Source organism: Brassica napus, chromosome C1 (genome assembly GCF_020379485.1).
Source record: "Brassica napus cultivar Da-Ae chromosome C1, Da-Ae, whole genome shotgun sequence".
Taxonomy (NCBI): domain Eukaryota; kingdom Viridiplantae; phylum Streptophyta; class Magnoliopsida; order Brassicales; family Brassicaceae; genus Brassica; species Brassica napus.
Genome location: NC_063444.1, coordinates 34,399,663 through 34,419,649, shown reverse-complemented (window position 1 = coordinate 34,419,649; position 19,987 = coordinate 34,399,663). Strand labels below are relative to the sequence as shown.

General features: G+C 32.2%; 2 long non-coding RNA genes across 3 annotated transcripts; one reads left to right on the top strand and one right to left on the bottom strand.

Moving 5' to 3' along the window:
- Positions 1–4,875: 4,875 nt before the first annotated feature.
- LOC125580864 lies at positions 4,876–6,268 on the bottom strand. The gene is made up of 2 exons (XR_007318607.1): positions 5,290–6,268; positions 4,876–5,225 (listed from the first exon to the last, which is right to left on the bottom strand). It is a non-coding gene; the product is annotated as an uncharacterized LOC125580864 (long non-coding RNA).
- Positions 6,269–8,139: 1,871 nt separating this feature from the next.
- LOC106374808 lies at positions 8,140–11,448 on the top strand. 2 transcript variants are annotated; one of them, XR_002655342.2, is made up of 11 exons: positions 8,140–8,595; positions 8,691–8,827; positions 9,467–9,740; positions 9,821–9,911; positions 9,979–10,102; positions 10,182–10,263; positions 10,348–10,465; positions 10,549–10,705; positions 10,782–10,892; positions 10,977–11,148; positions 11,232–11,448. It is a non-coding gene; the product is annotated as an uncharacterized LOC106374808 (long non-coding RNA). The 2 variants fall into 2 exon arrangements; XR_002655341.2 differs by having other exon boundaries at positions 8,310–8,595; positions 10,782–10,896.
- Positions 11,449–19,987: the final 8,539 nt, after the last annotated feature.

The window sequence follows — 19,987 nt, the reverse complement described above, 5'->3', positions numbered from 1 at the left end:
GAGACATTTCTAATTAATTGTTATAATTTGATTGGTTGATAGTTTTTATTTTTTATTTATTTAATTCAAGTTTTAAAAGGAAACTAATCCTAGAATTACTTAATCTAATATATGTTTCCAAACATACAATTAAACATCTTAAATATAGATGAATTAATATAATATATTTATAGAAACAATTAAATATCATAGATTATATTATATAATTTGATACTATACAATTCATACAACATAAACAATTATAAAAATGGGTTTTAATATATTTATATTAGTAGTGAATACAATAAATCATAAATTCCAGAAAACTAATTAATGTAAACCAAATAATATTAATTAAACTCGCTCATTCACTATATATATATATATATATTCTTAAATGTATCAAATGAAAGCAAAACAGTCAAATATATAATTATAAAAAATTCTCATCATTTTTCAATCACAATGTGATATCATATATAAGTTATCACTTTTAGAATTGATTAAAATATTTTTATATTTTAAAACATAAAAATTATATGTTAAGTCATTTAAAATTATATTAATCAAGAAATGTTATTTAATTAATCTATTAGTATAAACATATGAATTAAAATTATTATATGGTAAGTCACTTAAATTATATTATATGGTAATTCATTTAAAATTATTATGTAGTACATCATTTAAAATTAAATTAATTAAAGTATTTTTCACATGCTTTTCCTAGAGTTAACACTCTATTAAAATAATTCATATAGCCTTGATTATAATAAAATTATCATGCTTGTTTTGAATAGTAAAAAAAATAAAGGAGACATAAATAAAAAACAGGAGAGAGGAATAATAAAATATGTTTGTTGCATTCTTGGTTCTTATATATTCTTACGTATTTAATTTTATTTGTATGTCGAGATGCATGTATTTTTTGTGTTAGTATAAATGTGAACTAATTAGTTTTATATTTTTTTAAACATTGTGATAAATTGAGTAAGAAAGATCAATAAACATGACTTGTTCTACAAGTAGGATAAATTATTTAAAAATAATGAGATGTATATTTTGCGGCATAATAAACTTTTAAAATGTACAATAATAAAATTTTAACAAATTTTATACAAATAAAAATATTTTATTTTGATATAATATGTATGTTTTAAAGGAAGAAATGATTTGTCTAACCCATTTAAGTTTTATGTTAAACACTAAATAAAAAATGAGTGAGAAAATGCGATTTGTGATTTGACAAAATTATGAGTAAAATTACTTAGACTACCATTTTCCTAATACATGTTTTCATGTTTACATTAACCAAATTTATCTTTGGTTTTAAAGAGATAAATCATAATATATATTAATTCAGAAGTCACTTAAGTGATTTTTCTTATGTACTGTTAAAGTGTTAATAGGTTAAGTTTTTAAAAATAGTTATAATTTGACTGGTTATATTTATTAGTTATTTATTTTAATTAGATCTAAAAATAAAAGGTAACTATACAACAAATTAATATAAATTAGCAAATAACACATGTAATATTACAAATAATGATTTATGGTAACTAATCGTAGAATTTGAGAAATAATATATATTTTATCAACTTCTTTTTCTTTATCAATTATTTATATATAATTAAATAAAATACTTTAACTTTTTTATTGAAAAAAATTAATGGTTATATATTCTTATATAAAAGATTTAGATTTGGGGGTAAAAAAATTATTGGAACTTTCTATGTTTTTTAAAGTCCACACAAAAACATTTACAAAATATCTTCATGATAAAAGTATCGGATCATTGTATTGGTCCTACACAAATTTTTTTTTTCTTGAAAGGTAGAGTATTCCCGATTTTTTTTTCACGTGTTAAAATAAAATATAAAGTAATTTTACAACCAATTATCTGAATTAATTATACTATTGCTTTTTGTAAGAGAAATATTTGTAATGACTAAAGTTAATGTTGTTGAACTATTTAAATCTCACTGATCTTCTAAGAATATATACTGAAATTTTGATTATCCAACTATTTGAAATTAAAAATTAAAATTTTAAAATTTTAAGTATTATTCAAAAATTATAACAATGTAAACATAATATATATATTTCTTCATATAATATAATTACCCGCAAAATTGAGGGCAAACACCTGGTATGCATTTAAACTCTGGGAACCAATTGTCCTAACTCCTAATCAAAGTAATAATGATGTTTATTTATTTATTTTTGAAGGTAGTAATAATGATGTTGGTCATGTTGAAGAGGAATTTGTAGTAATAAATTTTTAGACATATGAATTAACCAACTGATGTAACAAAATGAATTTATCAAATGGCCTAAGGCTGTTGTCTTTTTTTTTTTTTTGGTAAGGAGACAGTTGATGAATACCAAAATAGAGCCTGCATAGATAATTTATTTTCAAATTTTTCTTTAACTATATTTTCACAATAAATATGAAATTTTGAATCCAATATTTTTAGTTAAAGTATTGGATTCTTAAACGGAGAACAATGTAAAATTTGTTCTTTTCTTTGTAGTTATGGTAATAGTCTCCACATGAAAATTCAGCGTGTTGTTTTCTGCAAATGTTTATATCATTTGGGAATATTAGAATATTCTTTCCTTTTCAAGTTGTATTTTGCAAATTAAATTTATTTATATTATTTTAAATGGAATTTGTAAAGGATTATTTATCTGATAAACATATTGACAATAAAGTCTTCACAGATGCCTTTCTCATATTTGCCCTTGAACTTTCTTGAAATATTGCTTTTGTGCCATTGAGATTTATAGTTAATCTCTCATCATTTCATTAAGGGTATAATTGGAACACAAAAATGGTTTAACCATAATATCTACATCTAATAACACAAATTATTATTGCTTATACCTACGTACAATATTTTAATATTAATACACTATATTGAATTGACACTTTTTTGTAGATTTTACATGATATATATGTATACTTGATAGTTTCAAAACTGAGATGGTTTCGAAATGATATAAAGAGAGATGGTTTCAAAACTAATATATATTGTTTCTTGCATTAGTAGCTTAGTATAGACGGTGAAGAAATCGAATAGTATGTTCGATAGGTGATGGTTTCAAAAATAAGATTTATTAATAAACATTGTTATTACTAAAACTACGGCAAGTCCGCGCTACGCGCGAGATTTGATGGATTGGTTTATTTAAAAAAATATATAATTTTGTGTTAATTTTCTTTTGTGTTAAGTTCAGCGTGAATATAATTATTTTGTGTACACCAAATTTTAATTACATAACTAAATTTGTTTGAATTCTTAGTATTGTTGTTGTTTAATCCTAAATTGTAAGTTTTTAATGTGTTTTAAGTTTTATGAATACATTTATATTTTTTAATTAATTGTAATTGTATTTTTGTTTTTTGTGTTAAAAGTTTGGTTATACATTCTTTGTTTATATATTAGAAGGTTAAGCGTCAAACTCATTGTTAACTAAATTCTTATATAGGTACCTTTGTTTGAACGGAGAAGTGTGAATTTTTGTTTATACAAGTATTATGAGATTAGGGTATATTCAAATAATAGTTTTAGATGATTTTTATTAAAATGACAAATCCACTGTTATTCAAAAGATGATTTTAGAAAATACTTTAAAATCCAGTGTTATTGAACTTGTCATTTTAACAAACACTCTAAAATCCACTGTTATTGAACAAAATTTAAGTTGGAGATTTTATAGTGTTTTAAATGTTTTTAAGGTGCTTAAGAGGGGTTTCTTAGTTATTAAAAAAAAAAAATCCAAATCCATGGTTTTAGATGAGATTCTAGAGTTCTTTAACAAAATCATACCAAATTCTAATATTCATCTAAAATCATCTAAAAACTCACTAAAATCAAATCACTTCAAATTTCAGATTCAATACATCCCCTAAGTGTTAAAGTATATGATAGTTACGATTATTTGATTGAAGCAATGTTAGATCTTATATTTTCCAAACTAATTGTTGAATAATACTTGTATTGATTATGTAATTATTATAACTTATGTTTTTCGGTAATTTCCAAAAAAATGTGATTCACTATTTTTTGCGGCATGAGTTTTAATAAAATTTTAAAAACATCATAAATATTTTTTTAAATGAAATTGTATTGATTTAGAAACTTATGCATATTTATTAATTTTTTAGTTCTCTAAATTTAGTTTTGGTCAGATAAATTAAAATTCCTTGAGTTAGTGCTCTTATTTTTATAGGTCTAGGTTTGGTAAAACGTTAACAATAAGTTGATTTATATTTTTTTGTTCTTATTAATTTGCTCTATTTATTTTTTTTCATTTTTTGTATTTTGGATTATTTAATGTATTTACATTAAATTTATTTGATGATTACAATTTTAATTAAATTCAAGTTAATTTAACTAAATTTTCATTTTTATTGTTATATATATATATCTTAATTGATTTTGTTTAATTTTCTGATTTTGATTATGTATTAATAACTGATTATGGTTTTAAATATTTTTCTAATAATTTTTCTATGGTTAAATTTTGTAACAAAAAAGAAGAAAATTTTGTAAGATTATTTTTTCCTTTTTGTTACCTTAAATTTGATGAAACAGAAAAAATATATTTTATTTTTCTGTTTTGTTTTTATGAAGAGTTTTATTTATTTTTGAAAATTTTAATTATATTATGTAGTTTTTGCTAAGTACTGTATGTTGTTAGAATGATGAGTGCAAAACAATTGGTCGAAAACCAAAGAACTAATTACAAAAATTTATAGGTTATTTAATATTTTATTAATAGATTGGTTTAAATACTAAAATGATTTAAAATATATGAGATAGTTTTATTAATTTTGAAAAATTTGTACTGATGTGTTAAAAAATTTATTTTTAATTATTTGTTTGAATCGTATGACTCAATATGAAAATTAAATATCTTTTAGGCTAAGAAGAGAGTAAACGTCATTGTTTATATGTTTATATGAAAAATGCACATATCTTACATTTCATGGTAAGAGTCATTGCCAGCTTTCAATTATTTACTCACAAAAGTCATTCCTAATTTTAATCAAACCTCACCAATATTATAACTGGTTGAAGCATAGCTCGAACCAGATCCTTTAACCGGTCACCAGTTGCTTCCATGTAAACATGATCAGATCGGTTGTCTTCCTCCACGTGAAAGATTTGCAAGCCCATGTTCACTGAGTTAGCTAATAGTTGAACCTACCAAACCATCTTCGACGCACCAACAAACCCCTGTAATAAAAAACCCGGTTCAATTGGTTTTCAATAAACCAATAAAACTATAAAAATCGTTCACCTGTAAAGCGGTTTAGGCTAGACTCTGTTCCAGCAAAGCACTGAAACGACGTCACTCATTTTCCGGTCACAATATTGGCTAATCTGGGCAGAGAAATGCTTCGTTCCTCCTCTTAAGGTTTACAATCCGGGTCGACACGTTTTCCTGAAACCCAGAAGCTTCGAAGTCTTTGAAGCAGGTTCTGCTCAGAATCGCTTCAGTAACATTAATCTCCAAATGCATATAGGAAAACACATCCTCTGTACTGATAAGAAATTGATGATCACTTATCTGATTTTTGATATCCATATTATCTTGGCTTGCGTCCGCGTCAGTCAGCAGCGGCTGCGAGTTAGATAACGGCGATCTGGAGAAAATTGAGGCTACGGCGTCATGATCCACTTTCCAGATGAAGTTTTTGCTGAGTTGGTGACGTAAGCGTTCCCTTGTAATCAGCCACCAAGCCATTGTTGAGGGTTTTGTTTGAAGCAGTGAGATTCCTAGTACTCTACATCCTTTTTTTATAGTTGAAGAAATTAGGAACTTACAATGGAAGTGAGAAAAAGAGATAATTAAAACCAAACGTCGTGGGAGAGCTTGAATTAGAGAATTAATGGTGAAACTTAAAGATGAAATTTCAATAAAGACGGAAACGTTACATCTCATTTAAATTATAGTCGGTGGAATCGAGAGGATTTGACCTGATGTCCGGAGAAGAATGAGTAGGGGTTATTGGATCTAGTATTTTAGTGGATTTAGAAAAAAATTATATTTACAAATCATCGACAAATCCCTTGATTTCAAAATCAAACAAACAGATTTCACTATCAATGAAATAAATTTTAAAATCAAAATAAGTGGATTTTTATAAATGAATGAAATGGATTTGCAACTAATTCATCATCACCCTCATGCGATGTATAGATATATTTTCTTCTTCTGAAGTTTCTTGATGTCCAAGAAATTCTGGCTACATATTTGATAATGTATACATTTGACAAAAAAACTTAAAAATTGGTTGTGTTATTTGGTAGGCAAGACACGTTTGTATGGTTACTGTCAATTTAAAAGTGGAAGAAGTGCTAATAATATATCTTTTTTCACAAGAAACAACAGCTTCAGAAACTTTTCATCCTTGATTTTTTTCTCTGTCTACCTCCACCACAAAGAAACAAATCGATAACCAGTCCATCGTTTCGGAAGAGCACTGTTTCGTGTTGATGCAAAGGTATCTGAAAGAGTAAAGTCGCTTTAAATCCGAGTTTTGCGTTGGTAGGGCGAAAAGATCAACCCTACGCAAGAGCTTAACGATAAAGTCTTTCTTTTATTTGTTTCCATGGTCGCTTTAAATTCTAGATCTATACTAACAAGGAACAGTCGAAAAACCAATACTTCTAGGGGGTGTTATTGGTTTCTACAATTTTTTTCTAGGGTTGTCGGTATAGACTTCCTATTTGAAAAATACCAATAAGGCAAATCCATTCAAAATAACAAGGTATAACTCAATATTTGCTTCTTTGTATTTTACTCTTTAAAACATTTATAAATCTATGCAAATCCAAATCCAAATCAAATGTTTAAGCAAATCCTTAAAATTGAATAACACCTGATTTGAAAATCTATTTTAGAATCATAAAACCAATAACAATGAATTTGAATATGTATTTTAAAATCATAGAACCAATAACAATAGATTTGACTTGGATTTTCAAATCTAATGTAGAAACCAATAACAAGTGTTTACATTAGGTTTTTTATTCCATATAAATTTGGGCTTTTTCATTTAGATACAATAATTATACGGCCCAAATAGTTGCACTTATTATTATAACCCAAAGACTATTAATGGAAGGAGAATAATGAGTAAAGCCCATACGATCGCAAGTCATCCAATATCTAGAATAAATGAAACGCTGACTTTTACTAATCCGTGACACGTGTCAGCGCGAGAGGCCTAGGAGAGAAGAAAACACTATTTTATAATAAGATAGATTTAGGGCTGGGCAAATAAACCGAACCCGAAAACCCGAACCGAACTCGATCTGATAAAAATGAATCCGAACCGATCCGAACCCAGCATAAATACCGAATGGATCTTGTTTTATGGTATTTTGGGTGATGGGTATTATCCGAACCGAACCCGAACCTAAATGGATACCCGATAGAACCAAAAACGTTCAAAATTTCCAAAAAGAACTTGTACCTAACATGATCTCAATTCCTAATATGTATTCCAAATATATTGAACATCTAAAATAATTATCTATTATACGAAGATTGATGGTTGAAGGTGGCGGTTGAAGGTTGAAGTTTTTAGATTTTGGTTTTGTTTTTATTGAATAATATTTTTCATTTGATCTTGGTTTTTGTTTTATGCTTTCATTGATTTGGTTTTCTTTTGATCAATAACTATGTTTACCTTTCACTTGATTTTAAATGATCACATTTGATGTTCCTTTCTTTTTTTTGAACCGATTTTATTTATGTTTTGGTTACAAAATAGGTACAAATCAAGTATTTTAAAACCGAAGAACCGATTTTACTTATTTTTTTGTTGCAAAGTATATATAAATCAGGTACATTTAAACCGAAGAACCGATTGGGATCCGAACCCGAAAGTACATCGGGTTGTACCGATTGTTTGAAGATTTTACTAACCCCAACCCGAACCCGATATAACTCGAACCGGTCCCGGACCAAATTTTCATATAATCCGAATGGGACTGATTTTGATAAACCCGAAATAATGAAACCCGATTGGACTAAACCGAAACCCGATTGGGACCCCGAATGCCCAGACCTATTAAAATTAGCGAAGACACGGAAAAATTCTGTACGTAGGTTTAAGATAATGAGTTTTTTTTTTGTCACAGATAATGAGTTTTAAAAGCAGGTATTTTCCCTTATAGAAGATGATGAACCATAATATCTTTATATATATCTTTATATATATAATAGGTTATGAATCTCTCCTAGGGGGTCCACCTCAGCTGCCAGCGCACAAATTCGAGTTCCCTGTAACCGACACCTGTCCTCATTAATCAAAACGGTGCGCACCATTTTGATTCCGTACGGGCTCTTTTTTTAATGTTTTGATAAATTTGGGCTTCAGGCCCGTCCCTTGCTTCCTGCAGAAAACATTGAAAGGCGTCCCCGCTAAACCTAAATTCCGCCTTCGTTCATCCCAGTCTGATTACGGCGGCGATAATGACGATGATCGTTTCCCCTCTTCCTGTAACGGAACTCGACATTAATGGCATTAATACAGACGCCCAGTACGAGCCCTTCAATGCGTCGTTCCGTAGGCGAGATCCAAGTTATAAATAGGTTCGTATTCACCCTTATGGAGATCTTGCTCCTTTCATCTCTCTGCTGCTTATCTCATCGATATTTTACTCATCTCTCTAAATGGCCATGTCTAGGGTGTTTTTTTTCTGATTTGAAAACCGGGAAGTGTTCATCGGTTGTGGAGGCTAGGCTGCTGAGATACTGGGAGGCTAGGAACGTTAAGAGGGGTGGAGAGCTTATGTGGGTGGATATGCTTTTGGTCGATGTTAATGTAAGTGAATTCCGAAAGCCCGCTCTTCTTGATCGTTAGAGTTGATTGTGTTTTGTGTGAATTTGACCATGTATTTAAACAGAATCAGTAACTGGATTTTTTTTTTCCGCATCTCTATTTACGTTTTTGGAAAGTAGACAATAGAGTATCTTGCGTTTGATGAACCTTTTTAGTTTTTTTTGAAAGTCATTAGTTTTTGATTACGGAACTATTTCATTTGCTCAATGTGTTTTGCTTTGTTTACCATTTCATTTTTGAGAACATTTTAAGTGGTTTCAGGAGTATTTTGTTGAAGTAAACTTTTAACAAAAGGGTTTGATTGCTCTGTTCAAAGTGTGTTGGTTTTTTTCAAATCATTAGCTTTTATGGTGGAACCCAATCATGTCCTAAAAGTGTGTGGCTTTGTATATCATTTTGGTTTAGACATGATTTGTGCTTGCTATAGAGTGTTCATGTCGTGTGTGGTTAAAGTGTGTGGCTTTTGTCCGAATATCATTTGATGCTTTGTCCGTATATCATTTGATTACTTTGAGTAAGTAGTTTGAAGCATGATTGGGCCTGTGGTTTGTGGTTATGTGAATTTGAAAATGTTGTTTAACAGACTCATTACTAATATTTTTAAAATGTTGTTATATGCAGGCAACCATGATGCAGGCCACAATCAGCGCTCACCGTCTACCACAGTACCAAGAGAGACTTACTGCCGGTGCAATGTATTCCATAGCTGATTTTGATGTCGCTAGATGTACTCAGAACTTCAGACTTTCTGATTCTTCATTGATGATCCGTTTCAATGAGTCTACGTCTTTTGACGAGATAGATGATCCGGTCTCTGCCTTGCCTGAGGAAGCATTCCGGTTCTGTGACCAGTCGGAGCTGCTTGGTTTGGCCAATACAAACACTCAGTTACCAGGTACTTTAATACATACTTCTTACGTAGTTCGTCTTTGTGCATGATGTGTTGTACTGACACCTGATCTGAACTGCATGTAGACATCATAGGAGAGATCCTTAGCGTCAAGAGTACTGTTATTGACCCTCCGGAGGAGAAGAATCGTGTCATGGTGACCATAAAAATGGACAGGTAATTATCCTTCACTTTTAGTACTAATTGATGTTATCCTACCAACTGATGCTCTGTATGTTGGCAGTAATGACACTGTCACTCTAAGCTTATTTGTTCTCAAGCTGTTGCTTTCCACAAACAACTTGAGGCCATGCGTGTTGATCCGAAGGTCATTGTTGCTACTAGCATTAACCCAAAGATGGTTGGAGGTATTGAGATTCCATTTATAATAAGTAACAGCTTGCATTCGTATAATCCGGATCCTTATATTCGCATTTCTCTATGCAGGTCGTTTGTTTCTCAATGCGACGTACGGAACACATGTGTATTTTGACAAGAAGATGAAAGCAGGGGAAGTTCGATTCTACCAGTATGTTTTTCGTTTGTTAAATGTGACTGCCTAACCATTGTGCATTGACGTATCATGACTGCCTAACCATTGTAATATGCGCAGGTTAGTTGCCAGGGACACTGGGCTCGCATCAGCCGCCCCGCTGCTACGGTCGTATGCGAAGGTTGAGAAGATGACAATCGCTGAGCTCAACAGCTTCATCGTCTCCGCTGGAAGTCAGGTTAGATAACTTGCTGTTCATTCTTGATTGGTTCCAGTCATCTCTAAATGGTTTTACATATGGTCTTCTCATCCATGATGCAGGAAATCGATTTCCTATGTACTGGGAGGGTTGTTCGAGTTGACACAGATAAGGGGTGGTGTTATGTGGCTTGCTCCAAATGCAGTAAAAATTACAGCGCACCGTCTCCGCATTTACGTGTGGGCGATGCAATAATTCACATGCAGTTGGAGCACTTCGGTAAGTATAATCTCTATTTAATTGTTATTTATAAATCTGTTAATAATTTGGCTACGCCTCTATATTCTTTTAACAGCTACCGTGTGGAGATGGATATAGCTGACGATACTGCCGAAGGAACGTTTGTTTGGTTTGATGGGGTGATGATGAAACTTCATAGTCTCCGAGCAAGCGAGGCTGTTCAGATGTTGGTACGCTACATCTCTGTCCACCCGCGTGTCTGACACCTACTAACTGACATCCCATTCTCATTTGCTTTCATGATAAATAGGCAGAAGATGGAGTGAATCCTGAAGACTGTAGGATACCTCCGTTCATTGCAGACATGGAAGGAAAGTCGTACACTTTCCAGGTGAGGGTAACAGCGTTTAACTTCACCGAGCATCACAAGACGTTCACCATAACGCGTATTGCTGAGGAGCTTGGTCGTGCGCGACGACAATGTAAGTATTATGTGTACTATACTGGATCACTGTCTCCTCGCTATTTACGTTTACGTGTATGTCTAACAACATGAATGGATCAGGGAGGTGGCGATGATGATGACAATGACGTGCCCCCTGACAATGGATCAGGTTGATGCTTATGCATTTTTATTTGCTTATGAATTTTTATTTGCTTTCGGACTCTCTGAATTAACAATGCTTATGCATTTTTATTTGCTTTCACGTATTTGGTTATTTGTCTTCTGGATATTCCCATTTTTATGGGCAATTTAAGTTTAAGGATTTTGCATTTCGGTATTATTTTCTTTAAAGATTTCGAGAAATACATCCGCAATTTAAGTTCAAGGATTTTTTTGGATGTCTTGAAGTTAAACTATGCGAATATGGTTTATTTCTGTTATGATTTACATCTTTATACACCGGGATGAGCGTTCTCTATTTCCACCAATTGTGTGTCAAGAACCTTCAATATCAATGATGTATAGAAAACAATCCATATAACATTGGATCGTAATTTGGATCATATAATAGGGTGGACCCCAAAAGCGTATAATTTGAACACTTAGTTAGCTTAGTCTTTTTTTCATAACATAACTGTTTTAGGAGTTTGTCTGACACTTATAGTGATGTATTAGAAAGTCTGAGAGTAAAGATGACATTTATGAATCATTTTACTGATTAAAATGTAAATATTATTGCTAATCAAAATGATACATTTTTAGTTTTTTTCAAAAATAATTGTTTCAGGAGTTTGTATGACACTTATAGTGATGTATTAGAATGGACAATGTAATAGAAGTTTGAGCATGAACCATACCATTTTATTAGTAAGTCTGAGAGTTAAGATGACACGTATGAAGCATTTTACTGATTAGACTTTAAATATTATTACTAATCAAAATGTAACATTTGTAATAATAATAATGATTGGAGTAATGTTACGAAATTAATTATGGCATATCTACTCTCACAAGAACAAACACCAAATCTATCAACCACATATTTACCAATTTATCACATGTTAGAGAGGTAACGAAGGTGAAACTGAATAAAAAATCACAATCAGAAAAATAATGATTCATATTACTTTACAACATAAATTTTTAAAATAAAACCAATTGTAGACAAAAATAAAAAAAATAAGACAATCTAAATTATTTTCAAATTAGCATCCCGCCCGTAGACAGCCCTAGTTACATCATATAGTAGATTTTTAACACACTAAAGTTTCATATTAGTAGATTTTCAATATAGAAACCACTTATCTTACAAAATTATAAATAATATAACGATTAATATCCACAATTGCCGATTGATTGAATGTTTATATTTCAAAATTCTAAGAAACTTATACATCTATATTATTAAAACTAAAGTATATTTTAGATTTGTTTGGAAACACGAATAGCACTATATATCTATATTATTTGGAAACATGAATAGCATTGAAAAAAAATTATGGCCATTTAGCAATATAAAAAAAATCGATTTGTAATCAATATTTCATCAAATATATTCAGTTACCATAACTCAAATACACGTAATAAATCCCACTTTTAATATGGAAACAATAAAAGAATAACTAATAAATAGATTTTGACAAATATATGATACATCTGCAATGTAAATTTATAAAAAAAAATATAAAACACTTAAAACGGAAAACAAATATAAATTTATAAAACAAAAAAATTAATACCGCAATACAATTGCACTACAAAATGGTGAATCATCTAAAATATATAATATTCACATGAAAACTACAAAATATTATAATATTCTTAATTATGTATTATGTAATAGTTAGACATGAAATATTATAACCTCTTAGGTCCACCTCCTATTGCAATTACGTGACATGCAAACATATTCATGTTATATATGATTAAGTGTCTCTTTGAATAAAAAAGTATTATGGTTTCTTTCTTTAAGTGTTTCAGAAATGAGTTCTAAAAACAATTTCACAGTTTTGTTAAATATCTTTATGATTGAAAAATTATTATCTAAAAGTATATTGTTATTAAATTTAGAATAATTTACATAAGTAGATTAATATTAAATTTTTCAACAGAGAAATGGAAACCACTATATTTTGAAAAATAAAATCACATTTTTAAAATTTGTATATCTCTTCAATCATAGGAACCACCATATTTGAAATCTATATTTATCAAAAAAAATAATATGTTTTCTAAAGGTTTGATTTTTATTTTTCGGTTTTAGATATATAGGAACCACTTAGTTATTTGTGAATATCAATTTAGTTTTGAGTTTTTTTTTGCTTCGGTTTTGATTCATTGTTGGTTCTCGGTTCATAGTTCCATGTCTAACCATGATGCTAAAGTGTTTTTTTTTCCTTTCGTTATAATTTTTACAATATCACGTCATAGAACGGGTTATAACCTATAAGTATAAATAAAGCTTTTAGTATATATTTCAAATATTTCCACAAACTCAATGGTAAATATATCAGATCTGGACATATCATTTAGGGTATTTAGGATTCAAAAAGATTCGAATTATCTAAAAATATGAAAAATACCCAAAACATGAAAAATGTTTAAACTCCAAAAAATCCAAAATATTTAAATACTTAAAAATCTAAAATTTTATTCGAAATCTGATCCGATGAACCAAAAAATACCCAAAATTTTATCCGATTACCCAATTTTCTTAAAAAAAATTCAATTTTTACCTGAAACCCAAAACTATTGTAAATCCAAACTCAAAACTTAAAAAATATATGTAATTCCATAAACATATTTGAAATACCCTAATATACTTAATATACACAAAATATTTCCGACTAGGTCTCGGGTAGGATCCAAACTCAAACAAAGACCCGCGGGTCCAAAAAAAATACCTATTAGGTAATTTTCTCTGAACCCGGACCCAAACCAAACCTATGTTTTGAGTCGGTTTCGGTTTGGTCTTTGGTCCGGATTAAATATCCAGGTCTAAGAGAAAGTTATATAAAATGTACATATAAAAATAAACTACTCATATAATATATATTTTTAAAAAATTCTCTTCTTCAATATAATATGACTTTATATTATAATATAATCTCAAAAACCCGCGCTTTTGGAGCACGGATCAAAATCTAGTTTTCTTTTAATTCAATATTATAATATAATCTCAAAAACCCGCGCTTTTGGAGCACGGATCAAAATCTAGTTTTCTTTTAAATCAAATACAGTATAACCTCTTTAAATTAATACTCTATAAATTAATATACACTAAAAATCTCTATAAAATAATATAATTTTATAGTCACAAATCGAGTTTTTGGTTCAATTAGTATATCGATAAATTAATATCTCTATAAATTAATAAAAAAAATTATAGTTTTGGTGTAGTCCCAACATTATTAATTTATAGAGGTTTGACTGTATATGATATTTATTTAAAATCTTTAATTGTAATTTGGCTATAACAAATATAAAACAACTTTGAGAATATTCATCCATATAATTTACGTGTTAAATACCCCATAATGAATTCTCAATTAATATCTTTACGGATTATTCCAACTCTAAAACAACCAACATATATGTTCTCCCAAAAATGCATAAAATCCATTCACATAACTATGCGCACATTAAACTTTGAATAATCGTTCGCGGCTGTTACCAGGGCCGGGCCAGACCACAAGCTGGTCTAAGCAATTTTGGGGACCAATTAGACGAGAGTTTTTGTTGGTTCAGTGGCTGAATAAGCTGTTTCAAATGTTAAGATCATGATTTCAAACCAGCTTAATACTATTTTTGGGGCCAATTTTTTTTTACCGCTTCTAACATTGGAAAACTCAGGCACAACCCTGCTGTTTACATTGCTCAAGACTCTATTCATGGAAAGCCACATATATATAAAAGTCTGTATTCATAAAAGGATTTTTAACATACAAAACCCCCAATTAAGTTTATTTTGGGTACAAGCCCCTAAATTAAAGATTCAACATAAAAACCTCGAACGTTACTTTTCTTAATGAGCTAGACCCTCCGTTACTTGTCCTATTTAAAATTTGAAAACCCCCCGTTTAGTTGAAAAAACGACAAGACTTTCTTCTTCCTTATATCTGAGTCGTGAGATGCCCAAACTGAAATTAGGGTTCTTCAAGTTTTCAAGTTAATATTCGTTCCTCTTCTCCATGGTGACTCGTAATGCTTATACCTTGTGAGAGTGTACAAGCAAAACCACAGCTTGGACAAAAACAGAGAGTGAGTACAAAAACATAGTACAAGTGAGAACAAGAGAAAGAGAAGTTGGCCGTGAGATGAGTGAGAGAACAAGAAGTACAAGAACAAGAAGAAACCAGTCTCAAAATTGACAAAGAAGAAGATAATGAAACCAGCCATGATGAAACTCTTCTTGCAGCTGAGAACCTGAGAAGAAGGCCGTGTGAGAAGTGGTTTCAGATGGTGATGGAGAGAAGAAGCCCACAAAAGAAGAAAAGCTTGAGGCAGAGAACAAGAAAGAATTGTTTCCAAGAGGGAGACATGAACAAAGAAGAAGAAAGAAAACCATGGTGGCGGTCAAAGAAGATCAACAAAGCTATGGGAGATGCTGGATGTTCTAATCCATATATGGAGAGGATAAACATCAACTGAACAATGGAGCCAAGGAAGCTGGAATCAAAGCATTCTAAAAGTTGGTTCTTCAAAATCAATCCTACAACGTCTTGTTTCACCACTATTGTATGTTCCATCTGCTGCCCATTTTCCTCCAACCTATAAACGAATATGAATTCTTCTGTTTAAAAAATATTATCAATCACATCAAAACACATGATTATTGGATCCATTTATAGCCATTAGGCTTTAATGAAAATTGTGAAAATAAATGACTTGGGCCTGTGTGTTTAACAGCCCAAAAAACAATAATAATGAGACAAAGAGACTTGTCCCACATCGGTGGGAACAAGAGGAAGAGAGTTGTTTATATATGGTCACTTGATATCATGTGTTAAACAGCTTGGAGAGAGAGGAAGGCTCCCCACGCCCGCGCCGCCGCCGCCGTCCGGCTCGGCTCGGCTCGCGTGGGCTTGGGTCTTGGTGGAGGGCCTCCGGCTCGATAAGAATATTCTTTTTGAACCAAGTTAAGCTCAACATTTTGCCATTTAAAATCTCAAAAACAACATGCATTTTATTTTGAAACGACAAGCAGTTTGTCTAGAAAATAAAAACGTCATGATGTTTATCCTCTCGAGATAAGAAAGAGAGATAGCGAGTCTTGGGGAATAAGTTCGTAGCTTGAACTTCCCGAGATCTTTGCAAAATCTCCTTTGCCAAATCCCCACTAACGAGCGCATGTTATGCAACAGTTACGGGAAGTCGCTCCTCGTCCATCTCTTTAAATACAACTCGTCTCTCTTCTCATTTCAAAAACTTTTACAGATCAAACCAACAGCGAAAATCCCTTAGCGTAAGTCATAAATACGAGAGTGTTTCGTAGAGTTTATTTCGATAGTGCGATCAGGAGTGAGGCGTGATTTGTCTGCCATGGTTGTATCCTGGGACTCTATATTCGTACAGTCCCGTCTCACTAACGGAGCGAATATTTTGAGTTAAGGAAAGAGATCATATCTCGACTCCATGTCTCTTTGCGAATACGATTTCTTATCGTTCTTGTATTCGTCTTTTACATTCGTTTATTTCCTTAACATCGCTTTTATTCTAACGTTTATGTCAGTCCGGTTTTCCGGCTTCTAAAATCTTAACTCAAAATCGATTTATGTTTAAAGCTTTAATCGGGTTGAAAAACGATTAATAAAAACGAGTTTTGGAACCGTGTTTGCGATTTTCTTTCTAGCACTTCCACGAAATGTTTGTTCTTATCTCATAAAGATGTTTGCGATTTGCTATACGCTTATCCGCGAAACGTTTCTGCGTTATTCTGTAAACGTGTTTGCGATTTGCTTTATAGCACTTCCGCGAAACGTTTCTGTATTATTTCATTACGCTTTGCGGATTGCTTTCTAGCATTTTCGCAAAACGTTTTTGATACATTCTTAAAACGTTATTTACATGAATCGTTTCAATAATCGCTTTCTTAAGCGAGTTTGTGAAACATTCTAAGTCTATAAAAAACGATTTCTGCAAACGCTTTTAAGAGAGATTGCAAAACGATTTTCTCAAGACTTATATCGATATGATTTGGTTCAAACATCAAAAATGAAAATCGATTTTAGACTATTATTTTTTGCTTAAAAATAATATGTTCTTTGTTGATTGGAGTACTAATCCGTCTTCATGTTTTCTCTACAGAAAAATGACGAACGATAACAACACCCCCATTGATGTCACAACAACTCCACTCAACGTTTCAGCCACTGATGCAACTGTGACAACCGTTGGAAACATCACAGCGTCAACCGCTGTAGCAACAACAAGCACTATCCTCCCTGCGGGAAATGCTGCTGATGAAACCACTCGACGGAGTCTATTCGGTGCTGGTCTTTATCAGACGGGTTCAGTTTCAGCAACTGCAAGTGGTCCGGTGGCAGTTCAAACTCCTCCGGCTGTCCCTAGTGTGTTCACTCAAGGACTGATGCCAGACAAAATTTGATGGCAAAGGCTTCAAAACATGGCAGAAGAAGATGATGTTCTTCCTGACAACGATGAAGCTGGACAAGTTCATCCAGGAGGATAAGCCCCTTATTCCTTACGGGATTGATGATGTTCACAGTCTCGCAACTGTTGACATATGGGTGCATTCCGCCTTCATATGCAAAGGTTACATTTTGGGTCGTCTCATTGACCCATTGTACCGTGTCTAGTGTGAGATCTCCACGGCGAAAGAACTATGGAGATCACTGGACAAGAAGTACAGAGGTGAGGACGCTGGCTGCCAGAAGTATGTGGTCTCAAAATTCCACGACTTCAAAATGGTGGATCCAAAACCCATCATGGATCAGGTGGAAGCGCTTCAGCTCATTTGCCATGAAATCGCTGCTGAAGGAATGTCCATCTGCAAGACATTCACAACTCTCAGCTTCATTGAAAAGCTTCCTCCAAGCTATGCGGATTTCAAGAACTACTTGAAGCACAAGAAGAAGAAGATGGGGCTCGAGGAGCTCATCATGAGGCTTCAGATGGAATCCAGAAACCGAACTGCTGACAAGGTCACTGCTAAGGTGCACAGTGTCAACATGGCTGAGCACAAAGGCAAAAGAAAGGCACACGCTAATTCTCCTGCCAAGCCTTCCAAAACTGCTGCAGCCATGAAGGCTTCTGGAAAAAACTTCAATAACAAATGTATTGAGATCAATGCGAATGTGGAGAAGTTCAAGGGGAAATATCACTACTGCCACAAAGTGGGGCACAAGACTGTTGAGTGTCGCAAAAAGATAAAGGATGAGAAGGCTCAGACAAATCTCACTGAGGAGGATCTCGTTGTTGTGGTGACTGAGGCCAACATGGTTGAAAGCAACAACCCCAAGGAATGGTGGTATGACACTGGTGCAACCACCGACATTTGCACAGATAGGGCGATGTTCAGCACCTATCAGAAAAGCCAGACTCATGAGAAGCTCAGGATGGGAAACACTGCAGTCTCCAAGATTGAAGGACGCGGCAATGTGATTTTGAAGATGACATCTGGACGTGAGGTAACTCTGACGAATGTGAAGCATGTGCCTGACATGAGGAAGAACCTGGTCTCGGGAACCTTGCTCAGCAAGAATAGATTCGCCATAAGTTTTGAGGCGGACAAGCTCGTGATTAGGAAGAATGAGATGTATTTGGGAAAGGGATATGTTAAGGGTGGACTTGTCAAGTCGAATGTAATGACAGTCCTTCCGAAAGTTGTAACTCCAAAAGTTTCAATGAATAAGAAAGAGCCAGTTGCTTATTTGGTTGAGTCTTTTAATATATGACATGAAAGATTAGGCCATGTAAACTACAAATCTATACAAAGATTAATGAATTTAAATCTAATTCCTAAATGCAAAACAAGTAAACAAAAATGTGAAGTATGCGTACAAGCTAAGCTCACAAAAACGCCATCACCTCGTATGGAAAGAACTAATAAACCTCTAGATTTAATTCACACCGATTTATGTGATTTAAAATACATACAAACTAGAGGTGGGAAAAAGTACTTTGTGACTTTCATAGATGACTGCACAAAATATTGTTATGTATATTTATTACATAGAAAAGACGAAACCTTAGAAAAATTTAAATTCGAGGTCGAAAATCAGCTTAAAACAACTATTAAAGTAGTTAGAAGCGACAGAGGCGGCGAGTATGATGGTCCGTTCAATGCATTATGTAAAGAACATGGAATAATCCATCAAACTACAGCTCCTTACTCACCATAATCTAATGGAGTTGCTGAACGCAAGAATCAAACTCTAAAAGAGATGATGAATGCAATGTTGCAGGAATCTGGGTTACCCCAGAACATGTGGGGGGAAGCGTTGCTTACCACTAATTATATCCTCAACAAAATTCCACACAAAGTAACTGGCAAAACTTCATATGAATTATGGAAAGGTAATTTACCTTCGTATAAATACCTCAAAGTGTGGGGGTTCTTGGCAAAAGTTGCGGTACCGCCATCAAAAAATGTCACTATTGGACCTAAAACAGTGAATTGCATCTTCATCGGATATGCACATAACAGTAATGCTTATCGATTTCGGGTACATAAATCTGCAATATCAGACATTCATGAAAATACAGTGGAATCAATAAATGCATCTTTCTTCGAAAATAATTTTCCATATAAGGAAAAACAAGGTTCAAAACAAACTCGAGAAGAAAGAGACAATGACAAAATTTCAGAAACTGAGACAAACGTCGAGATTTCTATAAATGATATTTCAGAAAAT